The following is a 13,758-nucleotide window of genomic DNA, read 5'->3' as shown; positions in this document are numbered from 1 at the left end:
CATCAATGGTAAGATTCAAACAAACAATACTAAGTGAATTAAATGTCATTTTTTGTTGTGTTGAATGTGACTGTCAGAATTTATTTGTTTGTTTGTTTTTAAATCTGTGAAGATTAGAAACTATTTTCTAATTTTTATTCTAGTATTCACTTTTTGGCTTTATCACTTAAATTACACACATTCAGTGTTATACATTAAAAAAATCCCCCCCTCATTATTTAAATATACAATTAACAAAATTATATAGATGGTTATTTTCAACAAAAATTAGCATAATTTAAAACGAGAAAAACTAGTTGAACTGACGTGGTATTGAGTACTTTATTGGTTTGATTAGTTTTTAAAATTTTTATTTGAGAAATAATTCTGAATTAGATATTAACTTTCTATGTTATTAGTCAACCGAGTAGGGATTTCTGTTTATTTAAACTTGGATGTATACTTCTATGTGGTCTGAACAATCCCATCGTATAGATTATTCTATTATTGGATAATTCAGCAAAAATAATTAAACCAATGTAATTTTACACTGAATAAAAATGTATTGAATGCGTCCCTTTTTTCCTAAATAATAACGAGATCGTAATGCATACGGTAGAGGAACTCATCCATATGACTCCATAATAGACGACCTCTGGAGCCATGATAAGGTCGCAAAAACTCTTTCAGCCTCGACCACATAGCTTCAGTATTGTTTGTGTGCACCCCGGTTGTTGGGTTTACAAAATACCGCTTGTCGACAACGACACGATGAACATAAACAAGTCTAAATAGGCATCAGTACGCTCTCTAATCATCCGTATATACTGTAGAAACTGGCTGCACATATTCCCGTATAATTGGTATTATCGTTGTAACCTGTCGGTCTCTAAACCATTAAAAGTGTCCTTTTTGAGATGACCTGTCGTATATAACAAGGACCTGTGAAATATATTTATGGAAGTGCTACTTACCCAGTTTTCTTTAACTCTACGTTCTCTGTTGAATTTTTGTTTTCTGACAACTGTTTGGCCTATTTTAAAGATTCTCCCGACTCCCCCGAACGACTTGTGTAAGCTTATCATTTTTACTGCGCATATATCTCTATAATACTCATATCACTGAACAACCGAATTTACAGTAACATCTGCAAATGTTGCAGCCAGTATTACTGGTGCTTTTATCATCCACTTCGCAACAATTACCACAATTTGCCTTAGTCTCAATCTGGATCGAGCGAAAAAAGTTCCTCTCCCAGCAGACTTCTTCCTCCAACATAAATTAAATCGAAAGACAACATCATCCCAGTAGTCTGCACAAGGTCCACAAGTCATTTGATTACTAAAGTCACAAATAAAGGAACTTCTTAGTAGTCCCACCTGTTGTAGCCGCTCAATTATCATGTCTCTACAATCCTCTGCGAACCGATCGTACATGAGCATCAGGTACTAAACTTGGCACCGCGACCTTGAAATCCCTCAAACGCTACTAACTGGCTCATCCATAAATTATATACTCGCCAATTCGAATTCAATAGTTTAAAGGTATTATGTTTGTTATGACACCTGAGGTTTATAGTTCTGATTTTAAACGGGTGCACACTGTTGAGGGATTTAGAAATATAACATAAACAAAACTTTTCAAGATTCTATGACTATCGACACTTCTCTAACTGATCTAGCTCTACGATGAAAACTAAGTTTATATTGAAGAACCTATCTGAACCCTTGATGCTGATGTCTTTGCCTCTCTTTAGGGCACCAGAAACCTGAGCGATAGAAAAGATGGATTTCTGTCAAGGTTAATTTAGGTATAGAAAACAAGCGAATTTATGAGATTATATGAACTGTTGACCTCAGGAAACCTCTAAAAAACATGCTAAACTTAATTACACAGTAAGTAACAATCCAATCAGAGAGTGACATAATCAGTCAATTTTCTAAGATTTTGTGGAGCATGCTGGTTCGATAAAATGTTCACTATCTTTTCTTGAAAACCTTATTGAAGGATTCTTGGAGGACACCGACAATTCCTTATTAAGACTTATGGCCCAATCTAATATCATGTGATAAAAACAATAATCAGAATTACGTTCTCAGAACTAATAACCTTAGGTAAACACTAAGCTCTTAATTGCCCTCGATTCCGTAGATTCTCTTACTATCCTGTCCGTTGAGTCCGGAATGCAGTAATCAGCCTCCACTATACGAAAACGATATTTCGAACATCAGTTGTTTATATACAAAGATACCACATCATATCACACCATAAAATGAAAAATAACAATTATACATGATCAAGCCAAAAGTGGCTGTGAGTATAGGAGATTGAGAATAGAAAGCTGGCAACAGATTAAGAATAGTAAGTCATATAACAATAGTTAATAGGTTGAACGAAAGCTCATGATAAAAGGTATATATTTATGTAAACAAGTTACTTAATAATTATACAATATGAATAGATACAATAATAGTCCATAAATTAATCCCGGCAGTTAACATTTTTTTTAGTTTTCGTCGGATATAACACTACTGAATATCTAAACAAAATTTATATTATTTGTAATGGTTTGTATTTTCTGGCGATAGATGCAAAGAATTGTAATTTATCACTTAGTTACAAAACTTGTTAATAAATGGCAATATCGAAGTCAACCACTCATGATGTACAAATCCCAACACAGATTGATGGACTGCATCTCTAAATATCAGCGATGGAAAAGTATGAACACTTTCAAATAAAAACGATACTTGTTTGTCGAGCTGATAGCTATCTGAAATCAGTAGATAAAGGCGTCAGTCCTTTAAAGTGAAAGTTACTGGATTCAAGTCTCAGCGTGAAACATCAACACTGACAAGTGTAGAATGAAGCGGAATACACATCCTGAATTCCACTGCTAGCTACTACTTAACTTTAATAACACAGAATGACCAAGTGATTTTGATAAATAAAGCTTATGATACTAATAATCATCGAAAAGTTAAAATAATCAATTTATCAAATCACATGTTATTTTAATTATTGGGAAGAAAAAAACAAACGAAAAGAAATCCTTTTTGAATAAATTAGGGAGTTGACTAGAGAAGAAGAAAAAAGATTTTATTCAAAAGAATACATGTGAAAAGAAGGGATTTCTTGGAATCAATTTTTTCGAATGTATTTATTCGAAGAATTATAAAGACAATTTAGTGAAATTTCTTTTCCAGTGATTTGTTTAACCTATTATGGGACTCCTCAGAAGTGCGCATCCACGATCCCGCACTCGCGAGATTCGAACCCAGGACCTACCAGTCTCGCGTCAGAGCACTTAACCGATAGACCACTCAGCCAGTGAACGGTTGCTCAAAATCGTGGATTGGTTGAAGTTAGACATTAACACCGTTGGATGCCGGCTCAGTGGTCTAATGTCTAACTAATGTCTAACTTCAACCAATCTACGAAATTGCGCCACCATCCACTATCGTCTTCAGTGAGTTACTATCTTACAACAGACCCGGTTGAACTCCACTGGTCACGGCTTCTCCCTATAACTCCAGGAAATACCTCTTAAAGTCAGTCACCAGTGAGCACATGATGAATATTATCAGAAAGGGGTTTTTGTGGAGATTGTAGTTGGATGCCGGCTCAGTGGTCTACAGATAAAGCGTTCGCTCGCGACACCGAAGATCCTGGGTTCGAATCCCGGGAGCGGGATCGTGGATGCACACTGTTGAGGAGTCCTATGCTAGGACGAAACGGCCGTCCAGTGCTTCCAGGTTTTCCATGGTGGTCTAGCTTCAGTTGACTCATGAATCCAACTATTAAATATAAATATATATAATCTAGTTACTTAACAGTTACACTATAAGAATATGTTTAATATTAGTCCATATATAATTCCTCACAGTTACTATTTATTTATTCTTCGTTAGGACATAACATTATTCATTCATTTTAAAAAAAGGTTAACATTATAAAGTGAAATTATCTAAAGAATTATTGTAAATCAGTGAACAATTATTCTTTGAAAATGAAAGAATTTCCGACAGTGCTCACCTATGATCTCACGTAGAAGTGAATACTTCTAAGAAGTTTTTAACTAGCTGTTTAGTGCATTCCAAACATTGATAGTTCCCCAGTTATTTTTTGTCTATCATGACAACAATCTTCACAAAAACAACAAAATTATTCAATATTAGTTTGTTAGTTGAGATTAAGTTGTTCGTTATGCTGATGAATTTGTACTTGGTTGACCTAAACATTTTAAGTAACATCTAGGAATATTTAAGGTTATTTAATATAAAATGGCAAGATGATGTGAAATGTAGAGTACACTTCAGATGACTTACCACAGAGGACAGTTTTTTTCCAGTGACATTGATAGGTATTCTTTATCAGTTTCACAGTGCAATTAAATTAGTACCCATAGTACAAAACTAGTGGATATACATCAGTTAAATTTGGGAACTAAATAGTATGACATTGAATACTTATAAATAACTGGTTAGGTTTGGCTATCGAAAATCTACTGTAACGGTTTTTAAACTGAAGTTTAGAAGAAACCTAGTTGGTAACAGAATTCGAGCAAACTTGATATCAACTATTGGGTAACTGAGATAGAGTTGTGATTGATTCCACTGTACTGTCTAGCATTTGGTAGGTTTTCACCTTGAAGGAAGTGTGAATGAGGTGCGTGATAGAGAGTGTTCAATTATCCAACATGGGAATTTGAAAGAACTTATTTATTTGAACAAATAAACATTGGTACAAAGGGGCACCGAATACATATGCGCCACACAAGTCGCTTGATTTGTGTGTGGGCCGTGATGCTGCCAGGGTTCGCAGACCAAAGCCAGTGACTTAACTATCAAGCCTTATGTAAAGACAATCTGATGATTGAGACTAGAATTAAAAAGAATAGATTTTCAAACACGTTACTTAGCTTCATCTGGAAAAATTGCTTTATCAGTACTTGAATGTACCAAAATCACTTTAAATTCACGTAATTTTAAGTGAGGTTGATGATTTCGGTACATCAAGCGAGATGTCAGTGAATTGCTGAATGTCAATCTGACAGTGTGTGAGCCAGGCCCCACATCCGATAACAAATGTAATGTTTACACGTTCAAACTAACCCATAGGTTTAATTCTTTTAGTGGGATATGATCAAAGACAACCGTAAATTTGTCAGAGGTAGTAAGTACAACAGCAGTTACACTGAATCTAACCTTCAAGGGAGAATCAAGGGCGAGACTATAACTTATGGAAGAACCAATCAGTTATAAGACAACAGGTCTTGGATTCTAGAGTGAAATTCATTTATCCTTTGGGCTAAATAGCGTTATAGCATTTAAAGTGATATCAGTTCGTGATGAAAACCCTAAATCTAATTCCTAACCCCCACCATAATTCCAGTTACTCGCATTGGTTCATAACCGTCTCGTAGACTTGGGTTGTAGGTGGACATCCTCAAGGTTACTTTGGCGTCGCCCAAAGGTCATCCATAAACTTGTCTCCCCGAATCAAGTTCTTGATAAAAACGTTAACTAATAAGTAATAATCAAAATCTATAACACCCTTTTATTACTTTTGATCACGTTAAATTTATCCGAATTGAAATACCGTTAAATAGACATATTAGTTGTATTGTGGTGTGTGCTACTTAAGTTGACATATATACGTAGTATGTAGCGGCAATCAAAAGTGGAATGTCTGACAGAAGATTGAAATGAAGAGAACAGGAAAGAAATCGAAATAACAGCAGAATTAAAGGGATAGTGGTGTGTAAAGGACAACGCAAAGAAGCTGTGTAAATGATGTATTTAATATACGATTTTAATGTTTTACTGAGCCACTGTATGATGTTGCATAAGACGACAAGTTTTTTTCCCTACTTGAGTATTAGTTTACTACATTTGATGTCGCTACCAACTAAGCAAGAGACTAATATTATTTTACTCTGAAAGCCCACTATCGTAATCCACTATGATAATGGGGGGAATCATTTTTATTCATTTACTAATAAACGAATATTGTATTCTTTTCCTACGTAGATACTCGATTTATTTATTGCATCTACAACTACTGTTCGGTTTGTCTATTTCATCTTTCTTTTCAGAAATGATTACAATTATTTACCGTTGTTCTAATATTTTTACTTTTATGAAATACAATGACTAATAAATAGAGAGCTGCACTTGTTTAGATGACTATAACCTCACAATGACCTTAGTTTGACTATATCCGAATAAGATAATTTTGCATAAAAATCAAACCCTACAAAATGTTTCTGGAATCACCTAACAGAATCTCTATTAATTCCCGATTATGGATTTTCGTTCATTTTTATTTATGTCTAAAGAAAACTAGTGAAAATCAATGTAAATACTCAAAATATGGATGAGAATACTTTTCCTCTTTATATATATATCATATTTCAGTGGAATAGATAAACAGGCATAATATGGGAGAAAAAATGGTGATTGTTTATCATTACCAAGTAATATTATTGCCATTGAACTAAATACGTTTACATCTACCAAAAAAAAACCAAGTGGAATAATCAATAGGAACAGTTGGTAAACCAAAAGTAGCAATGAGTTTTTCATTCATGATCCACACTCTCCTTCTATACTCTGGAGAATTTAGTCAAAAAATATTGGTCAGTTTTGCGGGCATAAAAACTGGTATGTTATTTATTTAGTAGAAACATAATAAAAGAGACTAATGTAAACAAGATTTTTTAAAAGACAAAACAATGCAATACGTCATTAGTTGGTTGTTTGAAAAAAAAATGTCACATATGATTAGAGCAGTTGGAATTTTAGCATTGATTAACTAGTTATGTTTTATTAGCAAAAGGTTTATCAACTTAATAATAAACTAACTACTATGAATTCAGTGTTCATCTTGTTGTGCTAATGAGGCATGGCAACTTGGACCGATGCATATATGTGCCTGGTCCTACGTTGTAGCTGACCGACTGACTGATGTAGCTTGTGACTTACAGACTGATATATTTTCTAAACTAGAGCCGTGTTTCAGTGGTTCTTAAGTTCGACCTTAAGAAATTAAGTCCAAGATCCACATCATGATGAACAATATTAGAAGGTTAAGAGGAAGTCAAAAGAATTTTGGAATCTATTCGACGGATATTAATGAGGTGTATGAACACACTTGATATAACTGATGCTCCTAATGGAAGTGAAACATTTTTAATTAATGTGAAACAGTTCAAATCTAAAATTTTGACACAGTGATTTTGTTTACACTGCTGATTAGGAATAGGACTGACAAGAGTGTTTGAGATTTGATTGAAAGTGTATATCTTGAGTATCATTAGTGTAGGTAGCGAGTTGAAGTAGATTGAATAGCCTCCGTAGGACAATGGTTGACTACTTTATCGTGTTAGAAATCCCCCAGTGACCAAAATGAGAAGTTTAACAAATCGGAAACAATATAGCTTGGTAGAACTGATTCTTGGAATTTCAATAATATTCCAAAAAAGTCATTCCGAATCCCTATAAGAGAATGAGATATTCTGTTTTTAAGAGATTACTAAGGATGTTCAAAATAGTCAACAGCTAGATAGTTAATTTAAGCCTGTTGAGACAATTGTAGTCACTAATATTTTTGATAAAACCAAACTATTGTTAAAAGTTCAAGATTTCGGTGTGCGGTTTCATACTGATCGAACTCCTTAATCTTCTAGTAAAACATAAAAAATTTATAATCACAATTTATTCCAACTACACAGCTTTGGTAGTCCTAACTGAAAATTTTAGTCACTATAAAGTTAGAGTTGTTTTTAGCACAGAAAATAGTTATCTGAAGCTGGTGCCTTGAGATTTCTTCAAACCTCCAGTTACTGTTTATTTTCCGCTTCACTAGGTAGGTGGGCAGCAAAATACAGAGAATATTATGACAGGGACTGCTGCTAAACTATTGATTAATGAAACATTTCACTCGAGATTTCAGATACTGTTAGTATCTACAAGGCTCCCCAAGAAATTAGAGAACGGTTGAAGTCAGATATAGAAGGAAGACAGTACATGATTAACTCACTGAAGGATAGTTTAATTTATAACATTTCCTACGTTGTTAGCTGCCCTGTTGTCAAGCCCGACAACGATTTAAAATTCTAAATCACTAGCGAAATAGAATGCATTAAAGAGTATTAGCCTAAACCGATAGTTATATGATGTATACTAAGGTGAAATCATTGGAAGCGAAGAGGATAGTTCTAAATATGTCAGCTATTTCATTCGAGAATAGTATGCAAAGAGTGACTATTCAAAGAATTCAATTGACAGAGACCGATAAAAGTCCTACACTAGCGAGTTCCAAAGTAGAACAAAATAATAAAACTACAAAACAGTAAATACTTTACAAAGTGGTTAGTCAGTCAGCTACAACGTAGGACCAAGCACATATATGCATCGGTACAAGTTGCCACACCTCATTAGCACAACAAGATCAACACTAAATTCATAGTAGTTATCTTAATGGTACAAATATATAAAAGAAAGATTGGATATAAGGATATAATACAGGAAGAAAGATATGGAATAATTTTAATCTCATAGTTTAAGGGAAGACAAAGAGTGTATCCATTGTGACCGATTCTCAGCCATGTCACCCAGAGTCTTTAACCATTGGTTACGATAGTCGCACGGACCCCAACCAAGTATTCTGCATCTACCAACATGGCTCAGACTCGAAGTTAGTGACTTCAAGTACTGATGCCATTTTTCGGTTTGGCCGCTTCTCACTCTATTCCAACCATCCCCAATACTAGTCAGCATAGCGCGTCGTGGTAATCGGTGTCCTGGCATACGTAACACAGTCGATGAAGATTTACAACCTCATCAACTGATTTACCATCATTCCCTAATACCCTGTGTCTAGCCTCACTATTACTCACTCGGTGATCCCAATAGATCCGAGCACTATTTCTAAGACATCTGTGGTCAAACATTAGTGGCTTACGAGTAACTTCTACTCTTAATGGTAAGGTTTCGCAGCCGTAAAGCAAAACAGAACGAACTGATGCGCGGTATACTCGTCTCGTTTAAAGAACTGCCTAAATGTGAACTCAGTTCTTGATAGAACTTACTTTTGGCTTTCTCGTCCTCCAGTTCAACTCTAATGAGTCTTCCTAGTGAGGTTTTTCTGCGTCCAGTGAGGCGCAAGCAAATGCGTGCTCGTATTAGAGTATAAACATGTACCCCAGAACGAGCGACAATCTTCTATTGAGCCTCTCCAACGATGACTGATAGCAATATGGTCTATTTGAGTATATCGTTGGTTTGGTGCAGGTGGTCGCCATGTTAGACAATATCTCTCCCCATGCTTAAAATTAGTAAGCTACCTAATTGGGCATTAAAATTACCTGATACAAGTAATATGTCTGAGCGTTTAGTTTTTTGAAGAAGTTCAGAAAGCTTTCTGTAAAAGTCACCTTTCACTTCATCCGGGCCGCAGTCAGTGGGAGCGTAGGCGGAAACGACGAAAACGCAGTGACGTGTGTCCCTATCCTTCCGAGTTCTTACGGAAACGTTTAGTCGGACAGCACATAGGTGACTGTTAACAGGGACCCACTCTAATAGTGCTTGTTCTGCCCTCGTACTCAGTACTATACCTACACCCACCAGTCTACGACAACTAGCCATCGGGTCGCCAGATACACGGAGGGTGTATCTCGTCGGCTTTCCATTTTGGCGATGTGAGGTCAAGTGAATGACTAAACTAGGATCCTGTATGCGTGTTTCGGAGACACAGCATACATCAAGCATACGAGAGAGAGAGGTTGATTATGAAAACAGTGATCTTAACTGCTGTTAGAGGTATGAGGGTGGTTATCACTTTCCGGTTTCGCACATGTGGAAGGTTTCTTCTAAAGGTACCCGAAAAGGAAATTGGGTTAGAGGTGGTCTTAGTAACCTGAGAGCGTGACTGAAGTGCCCAAGAGACAACTGATTGAGGCCGTTTACACACGACTCATTTGTGGGTAATTTTCGTGTTAGCTCCGTACTTGTTGGAACCTTACCGCCGGGGACGGATATCCATGGGATAAGGCGAGGTGTGTATTGTAGGGTCGACCTTTTCTAACCCCACCCCTCCTTGTGGGAAGGCAGCATCGCTGTTATGCTGGTTGTTTGAAGAAAACATCTTACTGCCGTCACACCTTTGTACAGTCAGCAGTACGACTTCGCCCTCAGACCTTGGATTTGCTGCTTTTAGTCTTACCGCTCTTTAACCGACCTACCTGTCGTGGTAGGACCCTGAGGAACGATCGTTCTAGCCAGTATAACTCGATTGGCTCATCACGCTAGGCAAGCTTGACCACCACGTCAAGGTAGGAGCAACGGTCGGGACAAAGTGTTTAGCTGAGTACGATATAAATGTTATAGGACAGTTGACTGCTTTAAACAAGATAATCAGTCTACGATGTAGAATGAATCAAATGGTTACATTCTCATGATGTTGAAAGTATATTAAGTTCATATGCTATTTCTTTCTCAAGGTTGTTGAAGCGTATATCTTGTATATAGCTCAATAATTAAATATCTATCTATTTATTATGACCATCGAATGTTCACTTCTACCTTTTAACGTTTATGTAAAATAACCCAGTCACGTGAATCTAGTAAATAGTGGATTCTTGTATGAAGCTCTGATTTCTTAATCACTTAGAAACTTTTGAAGGCTGAGAATTCGTTATCAAGTTATATTAGTAGTATAAAAAATATGCTTGACAGCATCGGATAATTCTTATTTAACCAATTTTTACCTACTGTTATGAGCGCAGCACATGAGAACTAATAAAACAACTTCAGTTACTTGGGTTAAAGCTTTTAGCATTCAGTTGTGTTCACTAAGCCCAAACAATGGGATATGGATCAAAACGATCAGCACTTAAAATCCGTATTATGTTCATTTATATGTCGATATACTATTTGGGAAAAGGAAGTCACCCTACAGCATGTGTTAAATAGGTAGCCAGCTGTACTAATATGATTTTGAATGAATTATAATATCAGTCAGTCAGTCACAACGTAGAACTTCGTACGTACGTACATCAGTTCGAGTTGCCATACCACATTAGCACAGAGAAGTTGTCGGTTCAAATCCCATAGTGGTAGAGTAGTAAGAGTATAAGCATTATGTGAAAGATTAGGGTTTGAAGATGTTATTAAAGAAGTATAATCCAGTGAAATAAATTTGGAAAGAGAAAAAGATAGAGACATGAGGAATTCAGAAGTTGGTAGAACACAAAGAGTGGATGCACCTTCGCCATTGCAAACGATTTTGAGCCATGTCATTCAAGGTCTCTAATCATCGGTTGCTATCATCTCGCGAATCCCAACCAGGTAGTCTACACCTACCAACATAGCTTAGTCCACTGGTCAGTAACTTCATGGATTTGTGCCACGTTTTGGTCTGGCCACCCCTAGCTTTCTCCCAACTTACTTCTACACCATAAAGCATTGCACGTCGTAGCAGTCGGTGGTTGGGCATACGTAATACGTGTCCCAGGCACCTCAACTGATGAAGTTTCACTACTTCATCAATCGATTTGCCATCCTTACCTAGTACCCGTTTCCTAACAACTGCATTACTTACCCGGTGGTCCCAGGATATACGAGCAATGCGTCGAAGACACCTATGATCGAATACTAGTAGTCTACGAATATCCTCTACTCTTATCGGCCATGTTTCACTGCCATAAAGTAGGACGGAACGAACTACTGCACAGTAAACCCGTTCTTTTGTTGCTAGACGGATATCTCGCCTACGCCATAAATGATGCAAGTTGGTGAAAGCTAGACGAGCCTTCTGTATTCGTGCTGAGATTTCGTCACATACCAGACCACAAGGGCTGATGAGACTCCCAAGATAAGTGAAGCGGTCAACACGAGAAGGCAGTGGGTAGGACTTCCCTGGCAGAGGCTATATATTCGCTGGCCATGTGAGAGTATTTCGAGAGGGAGAGCGGACTCTCCCCACTCTTGGCCGTACCAGGGCATTTGGGTGTATCCATGCTGAGATTTCGTCACACACCGGACCACAAGGGCTGATGAGACTCCCAAGATAAGTGAAGCGGTCAACACGCTCAATTACTTCACTCCCTATTATTAGTTCAGGTGCCGATGCAACCCAATCCTGAAGTAACATTTTGCACTTCGAGGGAGAGAATCGCATCCCGAACATGCCTGCATTGTTGCTTATAGTGGTCAAAAAACTCTGCATTTTCTCAACGTCTTCACCAAATAGAACTCTGTCGTCGGCGTATTCTAAGTCAACAAGTGAGCCTCCCGGTAAAAGTTCAACTCCTGGAGATTGAGATGATGAAAGTGTTATCTCTAAAAGTACGTCAACGACAAAGTTAAACAAGAATGGGGAGAGTGGACAGCCCTGACGAACACCATTCGAGGTAACCAATTCTGATGACAGTTCGCCATAGGCTCTAACTCGACCAGTTGTGTTCGAGTAGAGAGCCTTTATGAGGTTAATGTACTTCTTTGGTACTCCTTTCAGTGACAAACACTGCCATAGAACCTCACGATCAACGGAGTCAAATGCCGCCTTAAGGTCAAGAAATACTACTATTGTGGAACGTCTGAATGTGTGTCTATGTTCTAGGACCTGACGTAGAGTGAATATCTGGTCTATACAACCACGTCCAGGTCGAAAACCAGCCTGGTTTTCTCTAGTCTGCTCTTCACGAGCTTTAGTTAGGCGTCCAAGTATTATTGAAGCTAATATTTTAGACACTATATTAGTCAAACTGATTCCTCTGTGATTGTCACAGGAGGACTTTTGTCCTTTCTTATAGACTGGCACAATCAGTGATTGGGACCAGTCAGATGGAATTACGTCCAGTTCCCAGATTCTACCTAAGACCTCAGTCAATCTCACTGCTAGTACTGGACCACCATCCTTAAAAATCTCAGGGGTAAACCTGTCAGGGCCTGCTGCTCTCCCTCGCTTCAGATTTCCTATAGCCTTTTCAACCTCGCAAAGGGTTGGAGGACTTACCTCAATTTGCCATTCAGGACGACTGGGTATCGTGGGTAACTGAAGTGTGGCTGAAGGCCAGTTGAACTGATCCGTAAAGTGTTCTGCCCATCGATCCAATCTCCTCGATTGAGAATGGATGATATGTCCATCTTTATCTGAGATAGTTTCGCTGGTATTTGGGTTCCTAATACCGGTTTCTTTAACGAGTCTGAATAGCTGTCTGCTGTTACCTATTGCCGCTGCCTTTTCCATCTCTCTTGCTTTCGCTACCCACCACTGTTCACGATCATTACGTAGGCTTCTTATTAGCTTGCGCTTAAGCTGACTCCGCTCTTCGTTATGTTCAGAGCCAGGTGGGATGAGTTTTCGAGCATCTATCAGTACGGTAGATGCTGCCGAGATCCATTGTTTTTCCCTAACCTTATGGTTTACCTTACTAGCGGATATCACTGCTGTTTCCACAGCTTTTCGGATGGCATTCCACGCTGCCTCGGGGTAGGCACAACTTACATGGCTGCCTAACTGTTTTTCCAGTTGTTCCTGAAATACTTTTTTAGCTTGCCTATCATTAAGTAGAACCCTTAGAGGCTTACCTACAGTGTCTTTCTTACGTCCAGTAAGACGCAGACAGATACGTGCTCGCACTAGAGCATGATCTGAATCTAAACATATGCTCCAGAATGAGCGACAGTCTTCTATTGAGCCCCTCCAGAATTATAATAGGTTTTGGGTACTTTGATACAACAGATGCTGATTTCCATGTACAAATCCACAATT

The 13,758-nt window shown here is 37.7% G+C and overlaps 1 non-coding gene across 1 annotated transcript; it reads left to right on the top strand.

Annotated features, from left to right (window-relative positions):
* The first annotated feature begins 3,594 nt into the window (after window positions 1-3,594).
* Window positions 3,595-3,674, top strand: Smp_tRNA_02067_Pseudo_GCG.1.1. The gene has a single exon. It is a non-coding gene (tRNA).
* The last annotated feature ends 10,084 nt before the right edge of the window (window positions 3,675-13,758 follow it).

The sequence above is a fragment of the Schistosoma mansoni genome, chromosome W (assembly GCF_000237925.1).
Source record: "Schistosoma mansoni strain Puerto Rico chromosome W, complete genome".
Lineage (NCBI taxonomy): Eukaryota > Metazoa > Platyhelminthes > Trematoda > Strigeidida > Schistosomatidae > Schistosoma > Schistosoma mansoni.
The sequence above is the reverse complement of the archived record's forward strand: the minus strand, read 5'-3'. Positions and strand labels throughout refer to the sequence as shown.